This window comes from Pleurodeles waltl, chromosome 1_2 (genome assembly GCF_031143425.1).
Source record: "Pleurodeles waltl isolate 20211129_DDA chromosome 1_2, aPleWal1.hap1.20221129, whole genome shotgun sequence".
NCBI lineage: Eukaryota > Metazoa > Chordata > Amphibia > Caudata > Salamandridae > Pleurodeles > Pleurodeles waltl.
The window spans coordinates 683497286-683522588 of NC_090437.1; positions in this window are offsets into that span (position 1 = coordinate 683497286).

The following is a 25303-nucleotide window of genomic DNA, read 5'->3' on the forward strand; positions in this document are numbered from 1 at the left end:
GTATTATGCGTTTCTAAATTCCCCATGACTTTCCCGGAATCTCAGAGCCTGCCTAAGTGAGTTGGGTATGTTCTCGGCGTTTTAGTATGTGTGATGTAGAATTTGCGCTTGCTCAGCTTATGCATATTGCAGGTGATTTGTGAAGTTTGTGTGGATCTAGGTCAGGTAATGTTGTTTTAGTAGGAGTGGGCGTACTCCGCAGTATGAGAGTAGGGAAGTCAGCGAACTTCATGTGAGTGTGGCGCTTTGTGCTCAAAATTATCCATATGGTTGTTATTGGTGATGTACGGACCCGTCGTGGTCTAAGACTCTGGAGTATATTGACAAGTGTATGAGACACTTGGGTTGATGTTGTAATTTGTGCGGCTTAAGAGGTCAATCGGGCGTGGTTGACAAGTCGAGTTTGAGTCAAGTTGTGTAAGTGAAACCTTCGATGGAGATTTGGCAAGTTCTAAAGTGCACTAGAACGAACCATTAACAAGTTGAGAGTAGGATTTGCGGGTTGAATTTCGCTTGTGTATGCGGGAGCTGAGAAAGAGAAAGTAGCCGAGGCTTCAAGTGAAATCTCTGTAAAGTTCTGAAGCGATAGTGTTACCCTTCCTGTAGTAAACCAGCAAATTTGGATTTTGTTGTTAAAGGTGCTTGCAATATATTGTATTCGTTTTGTGTGAGGAGGACAAGCCGCAAGTCTTTGTCAGCTGCAGTGTGTGTGAGTGTGACATCAATGGTGCCGCGCTAGGATAGGTCAGTTGCCGAGAGGGGTCGCGCACGGATTGGCAGCCGTCTGTGAGAGACAATAGGTTGAGAAAGGCGGGTGAAGAGTGTTCTGGGAATTAAAGTCACTTTATGATTAGATTCAAAACAAAATAAAAGACGCAAAAATGAAGTTTTTCAAGGTTTTAAAGAGTGCCTGGAAGGGAGATACATATATTAGGGTGAGTGAAGGGGAGCCTACACCGCCTGAGGGTACTCCAGCTTATATTGTAATGGAGGAAAAGGGAGTCGAGCCATGTCTTTGGATGAAGCAGTGGCGCAAATTAACAGAGAAGGAGGGATGTTTAGCGTTTCTGGAGCATGGAACGTTCAATACAAGAATTCTAGAAACCTTGAGGTGGATGTTAAGTGTGCAGAAAACGCCTCCGAGACCAGCTCAGTATGAGGCATTAGCAGTCTGGGATTTAATGGCCATACGACAAACACAGCAGAAACTTGAAAGGAGAATAAAAAGGGCAGAGAAAACTTTAGCTGAGGCTAGATGGGACAATGAGAGCAGGATGTGGAGAAGGGAAATAATTGATGGTCTTAAATTGTTTCCGGCAATAACCCAGGAAGATGAGACACAGGGAAAGAAAGCCATCTGTAAGACAGACAAGGGCTCTAACAAGTCAAAAGAGACTCAGAGGTCTTGGGTAGATGACGATGATTCAGATGACGAAGAGTTTCTTAATCAGTTGTTACATGATCGCCACCATATGGTATAAATGACACTGCACCGAGCACTAGTGCGGGTCCTGGGGACTTGACACAGAGTAAGGGAGTTACAAGTACAGTGCAGACAAGCGATACAGTTTTGATACAAAATGGTGTCAGTGTACCCACTGCACCAGACATGCAGACACAGTTGCAAACTCCGCCACAGATTCAAAGGATTTATCCAGATGTCCCAGTACTAGAGACAAATACGAGTCTGATGGCGCCGCCTGATCCGATATATACGAGATCAAAGCTAGTGCAGATTGAGCCAACTCCGCAATTGCTGCCACAGCCGCAGCAACAGTTGATTCGGGGTTACAATCCAGTGGCAGGACCGCAGTCAGTACCTGCAGCAACCACGATGAGTCAAGCTTTGGGAGTTAATGCTCCACGGGGTTTGGGACCTAGTCAGACACCAGCTGCCATATTGTTGCCAATTACTGTTGGTCCACCAGTACCGCTGTATGCGCAGGGTAAGCCTGGCGTGTGTGATCAGGGAGTGAGGCCCCAAGAGGCAATAAGAGGAGGGTTCACAGGAACTCCCCAACCAATGACACCAAGAGAACAAGCAGCAGAAGGACTCAGGTCTTTGCTAGACTTCAGTCCGATTGGGGCTCCTTTAGAGGCAATGAGACAAGCAGGGCTCAGTGTGCTAGCCCCACAGACACTGAGTACAAATATGACACAGTCACCATTGATGAAGTCAGGAAACATTTCGTTGCAAGGCTTCTCCGTGCAACAGTTGAATGAGTGGTTAGAAAAGATCAGCGCTTCACAAACTACTACAGTGACCACAGAGAGGTCAGAAAGGCATGAATACTTAAATTTTGTGAGACTGGGTGTGGAAGCCGCAGAACTAGTGGAAAGAACAATGGGAGTAAACAGATTAGAGCCATACACAGAAGCAGAATTGAGGTATCTGTGCCCCAAATTCACAAAAGAAGTGAATAAGGTGCATCAGAGGTTGGCAAACCTGGCGGACAAATACAACATTGATATTGAGAATACTAAACATTTGAAAAGAAGCTATAGATTAGACTTCAATTTTAAAGATTTTGATCACATGAGGTCCACCGGAATGAATGCGCATCTTAAAGAAATACTGCAAAGTGCGCAAATTTGGGGAGCCTTAGAGAAATGGGAAGGCAGATGGGCAAAGAAAATAGATAAAGAGAAAAGCGATGATCCGGAACCAAAGCAGGCTAAAGCCGCACTGGACACGGGGACAATAAAAATGTTACCAATGGGAGAGACAGCAGGAGGGGTTCTCGTCCATGTACCGTGGTCTAGGGGAGACATCCTGTCATTCACAAATGATTAGCCCAGGTTGAAGGAGAAGCCAATAGAATGGTACCAGCAGACGGACAGGTTTGTGAAGTTGGCAAAATGTCTGTGGGAGGACTTGAATACCTTGTTTGAGGTTATAGTTCCACCTGACTTATGGCTTGAATGCAAGAGAGGTGTGTACTGGCCAACACACGAACCGGCAAGGGTTAAAGTGACTGGAGCACCATCTGAGGAGGTGATGAAGTATTTTCATAAAGTGATTGAGCTTTTGAAGCAGAAAGTGTTGCCGAAAGTGACTGATTGGCAGAAAATCCATCGAACCTCACAGGAGGCCAAAGAGTCGATTCATGCTTACTATGAGAGATTGTTGAAAGCGTTCAAACACTACAGTGGCACTGAGACCATAGAACCGAAAGATATGAATCATCTTGTGTTCAGGTTTGTTGAAGGGTTGAGACCAGAGATTAGCCAGATGATTAAGAATCATTTGATCTGTTGGCAAGCAAAGCCGATTGATGAGGTGTTGCAGTATGCAAAATACTGTACTGACGAGATTGAGTTGAAGCAGAGAAAGTTGAAAGAGAAATTGATGGTGATGCAGATTAAGGCAGCGCAAGCAGGGATGCAGGGGAACGGAATACAGCAGGTGATACAGCAACAACCGCAAGGGAATGGCATGTTTCAGGCACAACCAGGAGGTCGAGGTTTTGTGAACCGCGGTCCAGACTTGAATACTGTTGTGGTTCAAAATGACGTGCAGGGGATGAAAAATATGTCACCATGTCACGCATGCGGGCGTGGGGCATTGGAAGCGGGAATGCCCACTGGTGGTGCAGGATGGTGTTGTTCAACAAAGCAATGATGTCGGTACCTTTCAAAATGTGAGGGGTCCAAAACTGAGGGGTCAAAATCAGAACTTCCAGAATAGCATGGTACAGATGCAGGGGTTACAGCCCATGCAGCAAATGCAAATGCCGCATGTTCAACCAGCACAAATGTAGCAGGTACAACAGCAGGTTCTCATGGTACCTAGACAGCAAATGCAATTACCATTAGCTCCAATGGGACAGCAACAGGTGATGCTTCCTCAACAGGTCACAGGCCAAACGATGAGTCAAAATAACATGGTACAACAGTTCCCATTGCGTGGTGAGGATGGAATAAACGATGAATGTTCGGATGATTGTTCAGACAGTGAGGAGTGTAGGCTTGCAGCGTCCATAGAAGTAGATCAGAGGGGACCTTGTGTAGAAGGAAAGGTGATGGGTCATAAGGTTTCATTTTTAGTTGATACAGGAGCTACACGCTCTACAGTCAGAAGTGCAGAGGTTCCAAAATTACCACTTTTGGGGCGTACCATAAGAGTGGTAGGAGTAGCAAATCAGTTTCTGACAAATCCGATTACAGACCCGGTCCAAGTTGAAATTGGCAACTTAAAGGGACTGCACAAATTTGTAGTCTGTGATTCTATTCCAGTATCCCTACTGGGAAGAGAATTGCTGTGCAAATCAAGGTGTTCAATTACCTGTTTCAATGAAGGGATTGAAGTCCAGACAAACAGCGATGATGAAGGGGACGATGGACAGTTTTCAGAGTCAGAGACAGAGACTGCAAATGAAGAATACCCTCTGATAACTTTATTCCCGATGCTTACAGTACTTGACTTGCCATCTGAGTTGCAGGAAACAGTAACAGAGAAAGTGTGGGACCTGACAGGAAAAGAAGTGGGACTGATAAAAGGAGTAGAACCGGTCAAAGTACAGGTTAAGCCGAATGCAGTGTTTCCGCAGGTACCGCAGTATCACATGACACAAGATGTCCTCATTCAGGTAGCACAGATAATTGCGGACTTTGTGAAGCAAGGGGTTCTAAAAGAAGTGCTGAGCAGCCCGTGGAATTCACCAATAATGGGTTGAAAAAGCCTTGTGGGAAGGTTCGAACTGTGCAGGACTTGAGGAAAATAAACAAGATTGTGGTAAAATGCTGCCCCATAGTGCCAAATCCAGCAGTAATCATGTTTCAGGTTCCGTGTGATGCAGAGTGGTTCACGGTTGTGGACCTGTCACAAGCATTCTTTTCGGTGCCCCTTCATGAGGACAGCCAATTCCTTTTCAGTTTCAAATTCCTGGATAAGGTGTACAGTTGGTGTAGAATTCCTCAAGGGTTTTCTGAGTCACCTTCCATCTTCAATCAGATATTGAAGAAGGACTTGGAGTCATTAGAACTGCCTTTCAGTTCGACTCTAGTACAGTACATTGATGATCTGTTAATTGTGTCCAGAACAAAAGATGACTGCAGATATGACACAATTGCCTTACTGAACCATTTGGGAAAGAACGGACATAAAGTGTCCCCAAAGAAACTGCAATACTGTCAGAAAGAGGTGAAGTACTTAGGTCACCTAATTGAGAAAGGGTCTAGAAAAATATCCCAAAAAAGAGTGACAGCCATACTTCAGATTAATCCCCCGACAACCAAAAGAGATGTCAGAATGTTTTTTGGGAATGGTGGGCTATTGTCGTCAGTGGATTCCCAATTTCTCGATTATTTCTAAACCATTGATAAAACTGACAGGCAAGGAAGTCCAGGATGACCCGGGTAACATAATCTTGTCCGAAAAAAAGATGAAAGCATTCATGGAGTTGAGAGAATGCATGTGCAGGGCACCAGCTTTAGGTAGGCCTGATTGCACAAAGCCTTTTTTACTGTTTTGTCATGAACGTGATGCATGTTCTTTGTCTGTTTTAACACAGGTCCATGGAGGTGCAAACCGCCCAGTAGCATATTTTTCAGCTACTTTGGACCCAGTCCCAGCAGCCTTACTGGGTTGTTTGCGTGCAGTTGCAGCAGTTGGTCAAAGCCTTACACAGTGTGAAGGCATTGTGATGGGACATCCCTTAACAGTAATGGTTCCTCATTCAGTCAAAATTCTGCTAACCCGAACCAAGACACAGCATATGACAAATGCTAGGTTAACTAGATACAAGACCGTTATACTGGGGTCTCCGAATGTTTCCCTCAAGAGATGTACTGTATTGAACCCGGCAACTTTACTTCCTATTGAAAGTGCAGACATTAATGATGCTGAGGAAGTGGAACATGATTGTCTTGAGGTAACAGAACTGTGCACCAAGCCAAGACCTCACATCAAACATAGTCAGTTAGAAGAAAATGATTACATTTTGTTTGTTGATGGTTCATTCTTGAGAGACTCAGTGGGAGTACTGAGAGCTGGGTATGTCGTGTGTACAATCACCTGTATTTTAGAAGCCTCCTGGCTCGAAAGAGTGTACTCTGCACAAGTGGCTGAATTAATTGCCCTTACTAAAGAATGCCACGCAGCTGAAAACCTGAAAGTCACTATATATACTGACAGCAGGTACGGATTCGGAATTGTACATGATTTTGGCCAACTATGGTCACAGAGGGGTTTTATGACCTCTTCTGGTTCACCAGTGAAAAATGGCGAAAAGATTAAGGATTTGTTGCATGCGATTCAGTTACCTCTTGAAATTGGCATGGTGAAATGCAATGCTCATGTTAAGTCACAAGACTTTGTCTCAAAGGGAAATGGCTGTGCAGATCAAGTTGCAAGGTTTTGCGCATTGAACTGTATATCGTTCCGAGATCAGTGGGAATTGTTACCTGAAACTGAGAATGAAACATTTTGAATTTTGCATTAAGGGTGGTTGACACATTAGATGAGCTAAAATTACTGCAGGGACGTGCTGGAAAAGAAGAGAAACGTTCCTGGCAGAGAATGCACTGTGTACAAAGAGCTGATGACATATGGGTCTCAGATGAGGGGAAAATGGTTTTACCAAACAGTCTTCTGTCACTGTTTGCGAGGTTCTATCATGGCCAAGCCCAAATAGGGAGAGATGCAATGATCAGGTTGTTCAAAATTGATTGGTTCAATCCAAAATTCAGACAAGGTGCAGAGGTTATCTGTCACAGGTGCATCATCTGTCACCAGATGAATGCAGGAAAAGGGACGGTGGTGAATATGAGCCACGTTGGGAGAGCTGGCGGTCCATTTAGCAGGATGCAGATGGACTTCATTGAGATGCCTATGTGTGGAGGACTGAGATATGTGTTGGTGATTGTGTGTGTTTTCATTCATTGGATTGAAGCATACCCTACTCGTAGGAATGACAGTCTCACAGTAGCAAAGCTGTTGCTAAGGGAGTTGATACCACGTTTTGGATTCCCGATCTCTTTAGAATCAGATAGGGGCAGACACTTCGAAAATAAGGTGATTAAGCTCTTGTGTGCCGCACTGAACATTGAGCAGAAGCTGCATTGTAGCTATCACCCTGAAGCATCAGGACTAGTGGAACAAATGAATGGTACCTTGAAGTCAAAAATGGCAAAAATGTGCGCAGCTACCAATCTGAAATGGCCAGATGCATTGACCTTAGTGCTGATGTCAATGAGAAATACACCTGACAAGAAAACAGGACTATCTCCTCATGAGATACTGATGGGTCGAGCTATGCGATTACCCACAGTACCTGCAAATGCTCTTGTGAATATCACGGATGAGATGGTGTTGGACTACTGCAGGGTCTGGCTGATGTGGTCCGCTCTTTTTCTCACCAGGTGGAGGCTAACACATTGCCACCAATCAGTGATCCAGCTCACACCCTGAAAGCCGGTGACTGGGTTGTTGTCAAGAAACACGTGAGGAAGTCGTGTTTGGAGCCGCGTTGGAAGGGGCCATATCAAGTAATACTGACAACCACTACTGCTGTGAAATGTGCAGGTGTTCCGAATTGGATACATGCCAGTCACACAAAGAGGGTGACGTGTCCAACTGATGAGGAACTTGAAGTATCCAAAACAACAGTTGCAGAAAAGGAAGTCTCAGGGCCAGAGAGTATTCAAAGGGGAACTGAGACTGAAGGAGAGCCCACTGAGGACGGCTCAGTCACTCAAAGTGAGTTCCAGAGGGGTGACAGTGAGCCTATCTCAGCTGAGGTAACAGGGGAACCGATGCAAAGAGAGGTTCTCCCAGAAGCAGACGGATTCGGGTTTGAAGTTGAGCCCATGACTGACCCTGAAGGCGAGGGGGAAGAAGCAGAGAGAGGTCAAAGTGAACTGACTCCTCCTGAACCAGTAGCAGGTCCATCAAAAGAAAACACCATAGCACAAGAGGAGGGCACTGTTCAACGTTCTGAAAAGCCAAGCAAGAAGAAAACACATAAAGGAGATAACTGGCCGAAGCCACAAGCTGCAATAGAGAAAGTGATCCCTGGAGACACAATTGAGGAAGAAGTTGATACAACCAGAAAAGAGGATCTTAGTGAAGGAGAGTTACAAAGTGAACGCAGACTGAAAAGAAAGAGAGTCGCAAACAGGAGGTACGCAGGTCCTGAATGGGCGTATGCAACAACAACTGAATGGCAAGAGGAATTCTTGGCATTCTGTTTTGATCGAGAGGTACCAGGTCAATACTACGGCACCTGAATTCAACTCTAGAAAGGGGCTGTGTTAAAATGTTGAAATTAAAATTGAAAGCTGAGAAGCTGAGAAAAGAGACTGATAAATTACCGGATGTGACACTGATAACCTGAATTGACTTTGAAAACCGATTATGACAAGCTGCTAAACCTGATTTGACAAAAGGGTCCTGGAGTGAGTGAAACATTGTAAATATTCGCAGAGAGAGAGAGAGACTTTGCACAAGAAAAAAAAAAAGAGAGCTTTTATATCGTCCTCAAGTTGATTGTTTGTTTTGTATTATTCTGCTATCTGATTCTTTACAGATCATAAGTTACACTAAAAGTAAGAGTAAAAAGGGTAGGATGTGTGGTTGGTTGAGTGTTATTTTAGGTATTGTATGTGCAATAATAATTATAGGTGTGATTGTGGGAATGCCAAGGATAGATAAGAAAGTGACTAACAATGCTTCAAAACCTGAGACTGCTACACTAACACCGTGGGAGAAGTTTGAGTAGGATGCAAAATACTTACATGAGGGAACTAAGGGCCAGATGTAGCAAACTTTTGCGAGTCGCAAATGGCCCGAATCGCAACTTGGGACCCCCCAAAATCGGAAATGGGATGCAAAAATCCCATTTCCGACTCGCAAAATGCGACGCGAGCCATTACCGACTCGCAAAAATAGTGACCCCATTTTGCGACCCGGAAATAGGAAGTCGCTATTTGTGAGTCGCAAACCATATGCAATAGCCATTCACAAATTGCGACTAGTCGCAAAAAGCCCATTTTGCACTTCCAATTTACCACTAACTCAGAGCAGGTGGTAACCAGAACTGAAGTATAAAAGGAGACCCAGAAGGCACCAGGGTTACCCAAGATGGCAGAGATATATGTGATAGCAAGGAGGAGGAGAGCCCACGCCGCACAGCAGATGAGGAGGAGGAGCCAGAGACAGGAGAAGATATACAGAACCAGGCAGACACTTTTCCAACAAACTGAGGAGGAGATATATGATAAATACAGACTTAGCAGTGCAGCAATCCTAGATTTAATAGATTTACTCAATACGCAGCTCCAACACCAGACTGTGCGCGGCAGCGCCATCCCCACACATGTGCAAGTGCTATGCTCACTGCAACTCTTGGCCTCAGGTAGCTATCAGGGGGTCATTGCAGTGGCAGGTGGGGTATCCCAAAGTGGACTCTCACGGTTCTTCAGAGCATTCCTAGATGTCATACTCACACACATGTCCAGATACATATACCTACCCAGGAATGAGGCAGAAATCAACTGCACCAAGTTGGAATTCTACAGGATTGTCAACTTCCCCAATGTAATAGGGTGTGTAGACGGGACACATATACAAATATGCCCTCCTGCAAATCTGGAATATCTGTTCCACCCATTATGTTATCACTGACATGGTTGCCAAATTTCCAGGGAGTACACATGACTCCTACATTTTCAGGCACATTTTCAGGCACAGTGGGATACACCAACGCTTAGAACGTGGGAAGTTTGGAGACTGATACCTCCTAGGTATAGCTGAATACACCTTGAAGACATACACACAGGTCAATATGGAACCCATCTATGCCCAGCTAACATTGTACATTTTGTGCCAAACAGGTGACAGTGCATATGCACTACGACCATGGATACTTACCCCATACTTAACACCCAGCAATGAGACAAAGAGACGATACAACAGTGCACATAGGAGGACCCGAAATATTATAGAAAGGACCTTTGGACTGCTGAAGGCAAGATTCAGGTGCCTCCACAGAAGTGGAGGTGCCCTCCAGTATGCCCCAATAACAGCTTTCAAGATCGTTGGCGCATGCGCTATACTGCACAACATTGCCACCAGACGTGGGCTACCTCTCACCCCAGAAGACCCAGATTCGGAGGATGACGAGCAAGAGCTACCACATCGCCATCATGGGGATAGAAGCATTGCAAATCAAGGCAGACAGAGACGGGACCACATTGCAAACCAATACTTTGGAAGGTACGTGGCAACTGACACCACACTCACTAATGTCACACACAAAGAGTCCAGGTGTGAAGTGGACAAACAAGAAATTTAATAATGTGCACCAAAAAACTATTTACATAAACTACAGTTCAGGGGCTGTAAAAGTCCACCTGGCATGAGGACACATTAACGTCATGTGCCTCCAGTCAAGGACAGTGCGTAGCTCACACTCTACGCCGTGCTCGCCCAGCATGGCTGGTTCCTGGTGCGTCTGCAGTGCCCTGCCTTGCGCTACCACTGCACAACACCCTGGTGTCTGTGGCTGAGACACTGCTAACGGTAGAGCCCTCCTCACTGTCCTGCGGAGTGTCTGCTGCGCCCCTAGCCACCTGTCGTGCCTCCATAAGATCTATTGCGTGGCTGATACGTCCCAGCCCACATGCCACATCACTGGCAAAGTGGCCCATGTCCACCTGGAGGCTGACCGTGCACCGTGACAGCCCAGTGGTGTTAACAGCCAGCCGGACGATGGAGGCAGACATGCGGTCCAGCTGGTGGATGAGCTGCCGGTCACGGCGCCTTGCACCCTCTCTCTCAGTGATAAGTTCTGACACCAGTTGTCTCATTGAGAGCGCAAGGTCACCAACATGGGTATTTAGCTGTTGCAGTTCAGTGTGTACCAGTTGCAGCCCTGTGTTCTGGTTGCGTTCCATGCGCCGCATGGCCCCTGATATGATTCTTATCTCTTGTGTCTGCAGGCGCTGACCACGTAGGAGTGCAGCCTCGGCGACGGACATGGAGGCGTCCCCTGCCTCACCCCGTGGCACTGGAGGGACAATGAGACGTCGCCTGCGACGCAGTGGAGGTTCAGTGTCCTGTACACCAGCACTGTGGCTGGGACCGGGTGCTGGCTCACTCTCCAGTATGGCCACTGGTGCATCAGGAGGGGACTGTGTTTGGGTGGTGCTGGTCCCTATGGTGGCTGGTCCTGAGTCCTGTGCTGGCTGGTGGCTGACCTGTGGCCCCTGGACGCTGTGGCTGGAGGTGGTGTCGTGTGGGAGACCTGTGGGACATAGGGAACGCACTGTCAGTATCTACCATCTGTTATCTGCTTCCTAATAAACTGTTGCCTATCAACTGCCTACATGACTACATTGCCCATAATGCACCATGCAGGTGGTTGCTACTCTGAAATGGAGCTATTTTGGTTGTGCATGCTGTGTGTACTAGGTGGGTGGGGGTATGGCAGATATGGGTGTACATGCATGTCTCATGGTACTCACCGGTTGATGGTCCTGGCGCTGACGTGTCCAGCTCTCCCATCCCGGACACTGCCTCTGGCTCCAAGGTCTCCTCCACTCTTTCCCCCAAGGGTGTGGGTGGTGGTATAGTGGATGGTCCCCCTCCAGTGCCCCTCATCTCCCGGAGCCGCTCTGCCACCCTCTCCTTGGACCGGGAGCGCAGGTCATACCACTATTTCTTCAGTTCCTCGATACTCCGGTGGCTCACACCCATGGAGTTGACCTTGTCCTGTATTTCAGTCCAAATATGTCTTTTTTCCACCTCTGGCACACTGAGGGCTGCCCTCCCAAAAAGTTGTTCGTGGTGCTGGCAGCATTCCTCAAACAGCACCTCCAGTTCTTTTTCAGCAAATTTCAATTTTCTCTTTCTAGGAGTTTCTGCCATTGTAGCTGCTGTTCCTCCTGTTGGCTGTTCAGCAGCTTAAAATGGGTGTGGTCCTCCCTCCTCCCAGGTGTATTAGTTAACTTCCTGGCTGTGATGTCACCATCAAGAGCCAGGAAGTGTTTTCCAGAGTGTTCTGCTGCACCTGCATTCAATTTGCAGCACAGTCGCAATTTGCGACACCCACTCGTAATTTGCGTTTTCGTTTTTAGCGCGGTCGCAAAAAGCGGCCTCGCAAACAGCGGACTCGCAATCTGCGGTGCGACTTCATTTGCGAGTTGCAAAATGAAGTCGCTTTTTCTTTGTGGATACCATTTAGCGAGTCGGAAATTGCGAGTCGCAACGACTCGCAATTTCCGGCTCGCTAGTTTTTTCCTACCTACTTCTGCCCCTTTTTCAAAGGAGGAACTATCTACTAATGTCTTCTATCACCTGTTGGATGAGTATGTTGACACAATGGATGCAAAGAATTGTTATGTGTGCACAAAGATTCCTTCGTCAGTACAAGAAGGGGTTACTTATCATAGCTTTCTGCTAACTTACGGGATAAGCTGTAGCTTGCTATTAACAAGATTCTATGATCAAGAGCATGTGCAATACTTCTACTCTGACTTAGATGTAGTGTTTTCTTTTGTGCCTGTGATTGAGTTTCTAAACAAATTAGCTAAAGAACATAGCATAAAATTAGTTAGGGGTTTCTTTGAGCCGACACTGACTTTTGGAACAGCTTACGTGCACCGCAATAATCTGACCTGCTTATTAACGCCTGTAGAGAAGAGCTTCTTAGATCACACGGATGATAGATGAAAGGCATTAAAGGAAAGGTTAGAAAAAGGATTAGAAAAATGCACGCTTGCAAATGATTATGCTTACACTACAATAAAGAAACAGGGCAAATTAGCTATAGATGCATTACATGTAGGTAGGCTTTGTATATATAGGCCAAAATCTGAACATGACACTTTATCTGTGGGAACGAGTGAGTGCAGGCATGTGTTTTTGTTTCAGAGTAAATGGACATTCATGTTAAATGGACAGGATCCAGCGATCCCTGGGATCTATTGTATATGTGGACTTAATGCTTATTACCGTCTCCCAAAGGGATGGTATGGGACATGTTATTTGGGAATAGTTTTCCCAAAGATTTACCAGATTGATGACTTAAAGCAAATTCCTAAAATGTCTGAATTACAACACACTAGACAAAAGAGAGAGACAGCGGCTGCTGTCGTTGGTGACATATTTGGAGCCATAATTCCTTCAGTAGGGGTTATCTTCAACTCCATAAAGATTCAAAAGTTGTCTACTATTGTGGATAACATGCTGACAAACTTCACAGGGGCTATACTCCTGATGGATACTGAACTTGCTGTGGAAAGAGCTATGACTCTTCAAAACCGGCTTACTTCAGACATTCTTTTAGCAAAGAGTGGCGGAGTCTGTAAGATGCTTGATGAGCGCCTTTGTTGTGCGTTCATACCAGATAAAAGCAAAAAGATTAGAGGTATGCTTACTAAGCTAACAAGAGATAGTGCAGATTTGAAGGAGCTGATGGAACCTGGAGTTTGGGAGAAAGTTGGGAAAGGAATTACCAGAGTAGGGTATTGGTTTAGTAATATTTGGAATGGGGTTCTTGCAAAAATATTAGGGGGTCTATTAATTGTTCTGATTTGCTTATTGGGATTATGGTTATCATGGAAAGTTAATAAAAGAATTAAAAGAAATTTGACAAAGTGAAACAAAAGAAATGAAGAAAATGAAAGGGAGAAAATGTTTAATGAAATTTGGGAAAGCTCACACAAAGGGCAAGATGTTGAAATGCGCATTATGCGAAAAGTGAAAGGTTAAGAAGGGAAAGGTTTGTGTGATGACAAGTGTCATCAGAGGAGGGACTGAGAGAGCGTAGTTTATATAATCTATATCAACATGAAATGTTTATGAACTAATGTATAATAATGCCACCTAGAAACTGTATTAATGTATTTTGCTAAAACGGCCGCTTGAAATGTACCCACAGGGAGTGGCCGCCAATACATACAGGGACTAATAAAACTGACTAATAATGTTGAAATGTTATGTTATGATATGATTTTACACTATTAATAATAGATATATGTAAAGGTTTTGCAAATAAATTACTAGGCCTTAGTTAGCATGAGTCAAGTCTAACTGCCTGGCTCTCATATTAAATATGTTTTTCTAACGTGCAGTGTGCTGACTTGCTGAAGGACATGAACTCTTGTTTTTCTCCAAACTAGAAGCTGAATGTAACTGTAGTAGATCTGTTCTCATGAAATTCGACTCGCTTGTAGAAACATTTTAGCTGAATGCAACACTGTAGACCAGTCATAGGTACAAGGTTGCCTGAACCGGTACAGACAATGGAGCCACTGACCGAAGATGTGCAAAGGACCACAAGACTATGAAATCATACCGGACATTCCACCCGCTAAAGACGTCAATCATAAGGACCAATAAAATACGTGAGAACTGTTATGGGGAGACAAATTTTATGAACTAATGTGAAGTTGATTGGTGAAAGATACTGTAGTGGGGGGCAACCCCTTGTCCAACCAAATTTTAGGGGAATGTGCAACGAAAAGGGGATAAAAACCCTTGACACCAGGAAGTAGAGGAGACTAGAGAACAGGAGAACTAGATAGAGTGATGGGAGATGCTGATGTGATTTGCTATGATCCAGAGACATTGTCACTTTACTTAGTGACTTGCTAATTTTACTTAGAACCATCCTTGCCCTCAGATTGCCCATTTACACTTCACCTCCTTATGAGGGAAGTGCCCCCTTTTACCCGGTTGATGAGTTCCTGACTGATGGCGAATCAACTGATGTCCTGAGGACGAAGACCGAACCTGAGTGCTGACCCAAAAGACGGAGGGTAACTATATGACAATGAAATTGTGATTGTCTGTTTGCTTTTCCTTTCTAGGTACCAACTGCTTCTTTTGACAGAGACCAAAGCTAGATGTTTTCCAAATTGGTGTTACTAAATTGTTTTGCATGAAGCCCAATGCTAATTCGAGGTTAGGAGAGGGGTTCACTAAACTGACGCAAATAGACAAATGACCAAATCTATGCTTTGTTGAATAACGTGATGATGATACTCTGCTAAAATAACCTATGCTGACGCTGTGTTATATTCTAATGTTTGTGATTCTTGCTTTGATGAAATCTTATCAGAGTTGCCATATTGGGACTATGCTAATGTGTTTCTTGGTTTTGAGACTAATAAACTTGCTAATAGAATTGTAATCAATAGGGAATAAACTTCACAAAATCATATTATTCTGGTGTGATTATTCATGACTGAAAGGTTATGGTGTTTCCTGAGTTTCATTAAATGTTATTGACTAAGGTGAATTGCATTGTTTTAATAAATATTGATGACGTTATTGATTTATTGATTGACATGTTGATTAGCTATCTCGTCCTAAAGTGTCTTCACTCAGGGTCAAAAGATTCATTGGCCTAAAACGAGTCCCAAAGTGAATAAATTAATCAAAAAGGGACGTGTTAACAGTTATGAACGCCATCTCATAAATGAAAGGCAAAATTGATGGTTATGTCCAAGAAACAATACCAGCTAAATGCAACTTATATCATATCGAGAAAAAACTAGAAGATATGAATTTCTACACTTATCTTTGCATACAACACATGAACCGATGACTTAAATGATGCCATCACACTGGGATCAGGCTGGGATTGCTACCAGAGCTGTTAACAGTTTTTCAGCTTCTTAGACCACAATAATGTAACCTACTTGTATAAGGCCATGAGAGCTAAAGTGGGTGGAATAGTCACAGACAGATTCAGGGTCTTCAAGATGCACAGGCAAACAGACAGGGAAAGTAGAAAAGAAAATGTGAAGGTAAATCATCAAAGCATCCCACATCTGCCCTCTGACACTGGCTGATGCCACCTGTAAATGTATATGTGTGCTTGACCCCAAAAATCTATGCGATTAAATGAGGGCGAAGCACCATTAACATCTTGGTGGATTGATGCTGGAAATAAAAACTAATTGAACAGGTATCATCAAAGGCTTGTAGGAAACCTAAAGGGAGGCTGGAATATTTGGAGTAGGGGAAGTCTTTTGCCCAGAGTAATCATACTGTGGAAAGCCGCCCTAAAAGGAACAATCAAAAACAAATAAGACAGGCTCGGTGCACACATCTTGCACAAGGCTTGAGGAAAACGTAAAGGAATTCCATGGAAAGGAGCATTCTATTATGGCAGTTACATCGGCCCTTATAAGCAACCTACGAAATCATAGGAGAATCTACCTATGTGTAGGAAACAACCCAAAACAACAACTGCAGAGGACAGAAAACGTGGGCCTTGTAACAAGGAACAAGTAAGTGTACTTGTCAATTAAACCTTAGAGCGTCCCTGGAGCATTTCATTTCCATGCACCCTTTCTACAGTTAAAGTAGGAAGAGAACATTGCTAAAAACCTATGAAAGCCTGCAGGATCATATGACGTGATGGAATGATCTTCTTGGTACTGACACCACTCAGTCACCTCCTATCTACTGTAACACTAGAAGAAGAGATCCGAACCTCAGCAAATCATTCAAACTCAGGGCTGGGAAAACGTGCGTTGCAAGAGAGAGGCAATGAGGACAGAGAAAAACGTTATTTACTGATCTTGACTAATCACTTATACATAGGTGGGGGGAGCTTAAAATAACTCCTAGTAAGGGAAAACAAAAACATCTAAAAGATCTATCCAGAGGGATTTTAAGCTTATGACTATTGTATTACATTGTACAAGAAAGATTGAGGGGCTTTAGCGAGGAACAGGTATACCCTAGACTTAGTCATGCCTGTGAGTTAGTCATGCCTGGAGCAAAACTCACAATCTGCAAAACACTCCATCTCTATTAAAAGCAATGGGAGAGTGGCCAATGCCTGAACGCCTGCACAGCTATTCTTCCCTGAGGACACAAGAATATAGGTGTCTATGAGACATTATGGCTAAGATTAAGTTGAATCTCCACCATGTAGTGGCTATCCAAAGAAAGACCATCAAGGGATGAGTGAAACTGTTTTTAGGTTTTAGACCAAAATAGGTATTTTAATTTTTTTGCATTGTGCAAAAGGCCTGTGATTGTGCCAAAGTTAATGATAAGTTTTACTTACTATATAAGAAGGCAAATCCAAATTTGTGTGTTGGTAGGCTAAGGCATTCAGAAGCCTGAGCTTCCAGTATTCGATCTTGTTTCCCTAATTCAACCAATCAGATCAACAGGGTGAAAGCACACATTTGTCATGCCTTGTAGAAGGAAAGAACAGGGCTGGGAACAAGAATGTACTATAGCAGTCAGCCCAGGACGAACTTGTATATTCATACTTATAATTAATTAATATTGCCCTCGACTGCGGACAACAACATCTATTAATTATCTGCCTGTTCAAGTTTGTGCCAGAGAAAGAGACGAGGGTTCGTGACATATGGTGGGTGGATAATTAATAGCCGTTATTTACAATTCAGGTAAAGGTGCAAAGGCAATAGCCCCCCCACCCTTATAAACATTAGGAAGGTCCAATTGGAGTAAACTCCAACTCTCCTAAAGCCTAAGTAAAAGGCTCTTTTCCCCAGTGCTTTATTTATAAAATGATAAGTGCCGGTGCTGAAAGTGCTGCCCAGACCCCCGTGGCTGCCACTATTAAAGGTCAGAGCGCTAACATCAAGGGTGCGCAGTCCTGAATCCACCTCAGGCCTCTTTAATTAACTGCCAGGCACTCCCTACCCCGTTAACTCGCTCTTAAAAGGTTCTCTTTCTCCATTGTTGACGGATTTTCTGTATTTATTTTTCTCCGACTTGGTATTTGCTTTGTATTTTCCTCTGTTGGTCTTCGGAAATGTCTGATGTAGAGTATTGAGTGCCGGCCCAAGCAATAAGTGCTGGTGTCCCTACCCTCTCACCCCACCAGCAAACACTGGCTCAAATTAAGCACTGATTTTCCCTTTTATTGCTCTTCCTGACATTTCAGACAGGGGTGTCCGGGACCCCTCTCTTGCAACGTCTTATTTTCCTCAGTGTCTGCCCTAAGGCTTGAGATGAAATGCAGGAGGGGTAGATGTTTGCCCTACCGAGAAAACAGCACTCCAGAGATACAGAGAGCAGTCAGCCACAGACTGCCTCTTAGTGAGCCTACATTGGTAGCTATAGCTTACAAAGGGAGCATTCTAATTGGATGCCCAGCTCCCAGTGTTCCATCTAGGGTGCTAATGTTGAAACTAAATCTATAGTTTTTGGAATGCATGAGGCTGAAAACAAAAGATCTAGCAGAACGTTGGTCTTATGATGTGTGAGCAAGTTGTCAGCGACATTTACATCTATTTCAACAAGAACTTTGGATCTGTACTCGGAAAGGGTGGTATTAATTAGTAGGAAGAGAAAGCACATCATCTTTTGAATGGCCAAACACATTGACAAGAGATTTCAGTCTAGTCCGCATCATGGCTCATTATTGTTAACCATCTGTATATTTTTACCTGGGCATTATCATGTCGAAGCTAGAAAAAAACCCAACTAAATGCACCCAGACCAAATAGAAATTGGCTGGCTAACCTATGGGAATAAACTCCACCAATGTATGAGAAGTTTGAACATTGATTACAATTTATGTGGCATTCTGTTTTATTGGTCCCAATCCACAAAGTACTTAATTCTCCCATTTACCACATTGAATGGCAGGTTCCTTATCAATGCAATGCCACTGATTCTTCACCATCTTCATTAGTTCTATATCCAAACACACTGATATATTTGTACATTTATAACGCACGAAGTACAATTCCAACGTAAGAGGTGTGGGGATGGGGACGTTTCTCAAACATATTTGGCTACCTGACTGCCAGGGCACAGTACACAGACACAGCCCCATCACAAAATCTATTTAGGTATTTACTAAACCAAGCAAGGCCCAATTCGCATGGTTTTGTTAAAAAAAGAAGAAAGAAAGACAACAAAAAAGACCCACCAATATATTCTGAAGCAAACCCATGTTTACAAACGTCAGTATGGTGCGTCAGAATGGTGCCCTTAGCCGAGTCTGGCACAACAAGAAGAAATATATTTATTTTACCTAGTTACTTCCTCTTTGCATGTGTGCTGCATTCTGCAGTACACTTAGCCAAAGAGGAATAAGCCTCTAACGATTGTTTTTGTGCAAGAAGCTATAACTTCCTGCACAAAAAGTATTCTGACAACAATTCAGGCACTATTGTGTCATAGCACAAGGGTGCCTGCAAGCAGCATAAGGAAACTTGAGGAGGCCCCCAATGCAAAAAACATGGAGGGGTCCCCTCACGCTCTGGACCCAGTCAGGAGCCAGGGGCTGCCATCCCTGCATCTTGCCAGAGGGAGCCCCCTGGAGCTCGAGACGCACTGCAGGTGCTGGAGGGGGGGTCTATTGTTACGTCACTGGTGCCTGCATTGGCCCTAGGCTGCTAGTAGTGTTGCAGTGCTATGAGAAAGCAGAACGGCTCCATCTCTTAGCAGATATGGCACATTTCTGCTCTTTCATCTTTGAGGTAACACAGCGCAGCAACATCCCTTGCTGTGTTGCATCAAAGTTTAGTCAATTTACCCCTGAGATTATTGCACTGTAAATGTTGTACTCTTCATTAATGTGTTCATTGTGTTTTTATTTTTCCTGTAGGCTGTAGTCCTAGAAATGTGGTAGAGGATTTAATTAAGGCACATAGCTGAAACGCAAGCCGTCTTTTGGCTGTTTTAAAAGAAGCTTCAGACAGAAGGTCAGTAAATGTTATTAAACAAGCTGAAAACAGAGAAAAAGTTGAGTTAAACTCCCCTTCCTCAGTGAAAAGTAGAAATTATACCAAAGCCTTGACGCCCTTTACAAAAAGAGCTTGAGGTAAACCTACAGAATAGTTTCGAAAATGCCCCTCGTGCCTGCTTTGAAGAGTGCAGACTGGAGCACTGTTATGATTGATGATTTCAGATCAATGTTTTCTATTGACTCCTCCCACAATTCACCCTCACACAAAAACATCTAAATGCGTTTCATATTGGACAGCAACGAGCTGTCTTTTAAACGCCATTTCATCAAAGCAAGGCTCTAGAGATTTCTGAAAGGAAGAAACATGAAGCACAGATATGATCATGCTGGCTAACCCTCTGCAGTTTCATATTTTGCTATTGTCACAGCTGATAGATATTAACACTCACAGGGAGGCTTGTTCAGTTCCTGATCACACAAATAGGCTTAGAAACGTGGTCCTTTTCCACGGAGCAGAAGATATCTCTGAAAGTATTTTGTTAAGTACCAGAGGCCAAATTACATAGTATCACAGTACAATTTTACCTCAGCACTGCTACAAAATAATAGGATGACTCAATTATTGTGTACAATATACATCAAAAAGGAATGGAAGAGCTGGCCTGTAAAAATAAAACATCAATAACAAATCATCATTCGTATGGTAAACTAAATGAGATGATGTTTCGTTTCATTGTGTAGCTTTCATTTTGTATAATGGCAAGATGTAATATCTGAAATGAGTTATACAAAAATAAATATTCAGTTAGCCTGATCCATAAACGCTGGAAACCATCTGTTTGGTTGTGGGCTTTCATTTAACTAGTCGGTCTATTCCAAGATTTGTAGTCGAATTTTTCTTCACTTACCAATGTACATTTTAACAATGATTGGTAAAGGGGAGGTCCAGGAAGGAACACTAGTATTGGATGCAAATGGTATGATCTAGAAAACGTGAGAGTGTGACGTGTGGAAAAAAATGAATTGCATTACTACACTTGTATGTTTATAGAAAAGAGGAACATGATGCAATGAACATGCAGAGAGTAGTGCGCAGCTAGACGATTACACCAAATAATGCATTCATTGAGCTTGAATGAAAACGGAAGTATTGCAATACCCAGTTGAAGTGATTTTTCTAAGAAGAGGCAAAGGGTTGATTATGTATTGACACCAATCTTTCCGCCACTTCAATTTGATTTTGTTAAACATTGGGTCCGATTATTACATCAACGTGAATTCCTTCATTCTTTGGTCCTTTGGTCCCCTTGCCACTCTCTGTGTGAAGCTTGTCCATGTATTGCCTGGGCAAGTGTGTTGTGTGTGAATGCATCTGTAGCTACGTTTGTTGTCTATGTGTGCCAGCCTCTGTGTATTGGTTTGTACATATGGGTACCAGACTTTTTATGGATTGCCCTGGCATTGCATTGCATGTGGTGCATTGTTCTGAGCATGTGGCAGGGAAACTTGTTGAACACAGAAGCTATCATGAAATAGAAGCTCCCCCCTCTCAAAAGCAACACACTATGCATTCTCAATTCTATAATTGTTCAGCTGTCAATTTTCAAGTACAAATTCTTTTATGCAAAACGATTTCTACATTAAAAATGCTAAGTAAATGACCTTATTGAAAACTAAAAATTACAAATATAGTGTATTTACGTACCAATGTAGGTTAGAATTTTATTTTTCTCTGTGGGTTCTGTTTATGTTAGTATAGAGGATATCCTTTGTAATATACCTACATTTCTTTTTCACTTTGGGCACTCTCATTAAAATTCCCGACTCCAAGCTAAGCGTTTCCCTCCACCCATCAGAGCCATTTTTAATCACTGCATGGTCTTTGTTTATAATGTGGCTTTCTCACAGGCAGGAGTAAACACATAGGACATGCACAGCTCATGCTGCCCTGCCTCCAGAGAAGCCCAGGCTGCTCATCCTGTCTTCTTTCCAAGGATTTAAGCAGCTAACTGTGCAACAGCAGCTTCTTGAAGTTACGCTGAAGAGTTATCCCCCAATTTTTTCTTCTTGCCATTCTCATTCAGCCAAGAACAATAATTGGCGAGGGGGCGTTGGTAACAACTCATGATGATGGCCGTAACCTAATCTTGCTCCACTGGATAAGTGCCTATTCGAAATTGTGTGGCCGACCCAGAGGAGGCAGATGCTTGTAATCTGGGTGCACGCCAAGGCAGAGTCTGAGTAGGTCTGTGGCCCTTGGCGTGGCAGATTGATGGCACCCTTTCCCCTGGGCTGGCCTCTCCTTCCCTGGAGCTGCATTGACCACAGGAGTAGGAGCAGTGGTCTGGCTGGGGCTGTTTTGCGGTAGCTGGAGCCCTTAGGAACATCTACACTGGCGAGGGCTTGCTTGCGGCCTTGGCCCAAAGTCATCCTGGAGACCTGTGCCTTGAGGGGGCAGCGGACCATGCTTTAGATCTGCTGGGTGGAGCTGCAGAGCCCTCCGTGCCCCATACATTGGTTCCATAGTGGATATACGCTAAACACCCACAAAACCTACCTAGAGACCTCGAGGCATGTGAGGTAGGTCAGGAGGCTTGTAAAATTCCTGGAGAGCAGATGGATCCCACGACCCCTTGTAGCTGATGACATGGCTAGAGAGAGGAATACTCCCTCCAGGGTTGTTTTCTCCCCCCACCCCGTAACCACATGCGGCCCACCTGAGCCTGGAAAACACTGCACCAATTGGCAGTTGAGATGGGGCTCAAGGGCTGGCCCGTCTAAAGAAAGAGTGAGGCTGGTGCCCCCTACACGTCTCACACAAACTGGTGCCCTAACCATCCGGCAGTGGCCTTGCGCCCCACAGTGCCCACTGTGGTTGGAGCAGCGCTGGGATGTGGCAGGAGATACCACCCTTGGACCCTAAATGGGATGTGGGTAGGGGTGGTGCCCGTTGCTGTGTTGCAGGAAGCCTAGGGGCAGCCCTGATGCATCTCTCTGTGCCAACCGGGGAGAGTTCTGTACCTAAATGATGTGGCCAGAGGGGGGCTTTCCCCCCTCCCCTGAATGGACTGCAGAGCTGCTGGGACTGAGAGGCTTCCTACCACCACAATAGATATTCCTACACTGCAGTATGTTGGCAAAGACATGGCACATAATAGAGGTAGACAAGACCAGATAATAGAGGAAAGGTGAGAGGTTTGCCCGGGTCTCTCCCCAAAATATCCACAAACATGGGGAAACCACAGGTAACCACTCAGTAAACCAAAATATACAAATGTCCTACCTCAACTTCAAAATTACCAGGAGAGGCAGACCCCATATCGGATGTCGCCCCTCACAGGCCACACTTGAGCAAAACTGCAAGCTATCTGTGAAGTGCGCTCCATCAAGGAAACACAATTTGGGGAAATTGGACTGGAACTGAGGCTGCTTCACCACGACCTGCGTAAAGTTACAGACAGAGTTATAGACGGCGGACTGAATAAAAAAATGAACTACCTTGACTGCAGAGTGGAGGATGTGGAGGGACGATCATAAAGAAATAACCTACGCTTTGTCGGCATATCGAAAGAGGTGGAGGGCAGCCTTCCAGAGGCGTGCCTCATGGCCTGGCTTAAGGTGTGGATGCCTGCAGACATATTTTCACCTGGGGTTTATCATTGAAAGAGCACATATGTCTCTGGTGAGCACAATTTTCTCTGCCCCCCCATGACTGATAATTGAAAGAATCCTGATTATGCTTACTGGTATACTATCCTGAGGCAGGTCAGTCAGCTATATCTGGATTATACATTGCAAGTTCAAAATCATTGTAAATCCTTCTTTGACGTTAACTCAAAATTGATAGATATGCAGCTGACATAAATGTTACTCTTTACAGCCAAGCTGAAAATTGTACACAATGGAGAGGCTCAATTCTTTGATTCACCACAAGCTGTATGGGACTGGATTGACATTTGGTCACATAGGCGTAGGAATCCTACAGGGGTAACCGCCACAGAAAAACACCAGGCAAAATGGCTACCTTCCCAAACAGAGCAGCGACCCACACAGAGAAGCCCGCAGGGGCGGCAACATTGCTCCACAGGAAGACGTGGAGCTGCCAACCACAATTGGGTGCATGAGACAGAGGAAGGAAACATCAACATCAGAGATTGCCTGCTGGCTTCTGGAGACCCAGAGAGACCCCATCTCGAGATCACTGGGCAGACGACAACCAGTTGAACTATTTATATACTTTTGTCTTTTATAAATGACTTACTTGCATATGTTGTATGATGGGGGAAGTGGGTAGGGCTGGGCCTCACTGGCTCAACATGAGACATATTGGACAAGGGCTCGGTCCACCACTAGAACACTTTATCATGATCCATATGGTTGTCTGTCCAGAGTGAGAACTAAGCCACATACCCCATGACAAATGTTCCTATGATTTGGAAAGAGTGACTGATGCTTCACATTGCAAAGCATGTGAGGGGGTGGGGTGTATATTAGTTCTTTAGTTCAGTTTATTTATGTTAGAATCCACAATGACTAGACTATCAAATGAGCATTACCCAGTCAAAACTATGTGCCACAGACCTAACAGCCACAATACACAGCACCTTGCCAGTTCTTTCCTAGAATGTCTACCCCAAAAGGCACTGCTGATCGGTGGTACTACTCCAAGAAACTCACCTACTGGGCAGCCATTGTCTTACAGTGTGGAGTTTACCACATTGGGTACACCACCACCTCTAGAGGGTTTGCAATCTTACTCCACAAGCACTTCCCCCTGCATGTCACAAATAGATTACATGACACCCTCAGCAGATTCATTGTGATCAATGGACACATAGGGGAGTCATGTTGGACTATTGCCTCGGTCTAAACCCCCACAGCACTAATAGACCACACACTCCTTTCTTGGACAAACATCCTATTACAATCTACTTCTGGATGTACAATTAAAGGGGGTGATTTAAATGCCGTAGTGGCCCCATGGTCCAACAATGACTCTGCTCATACCCGTAAATCCACTCTATTAAGTACATGGGCCACTGACTCCACTCATGCCTGTAAATCCACTTTATTAAGTACATGGGCCAACTTGCTGACACTCATCGATACCTGGCATCTGCTACATCCCCAAGCAGCCAAAAACATGTTCTATTCTACTCTGACTCCCACAGATCCTCCTCAAGGGTAGATTATTTTTCTGCCCTCAGCTGGCACCCTTTGTCTAGCCTTATCAAGCATACTACCTCAGCCCTTATCTGATTATGCCCCAAGAACAATTGTACACAAATGGCCCAGCAGCAGGCACTTTCGTCTGTGGAGACTGAATGCCTGGTGGCTGCAGGACAATCTGTTTTCAGACTTTCTCAAACCGCACATTGAGGACTACGTAGAAACAAATAAACACATATATACAAACAAAGTCTTGAAGAACCACTCACAGCAGCTGATATATCAGTGGCCATTCAGTCACTCCTTGCAGGAACATACCTTGCTCCAACGGCTATCTCCTGGAATTTTTCAAATGACTTGCCTCACCCCTCACCACGCCTCTTCTTCACATGTATAAAGAGGCTCTGGAGCAGGGAGAGCTACCTCACGACCTGCAGGGAGCCATGATTCATGTAATTTTAAAGCCCCAGAATCCTCTAGACCAATGTGATTCA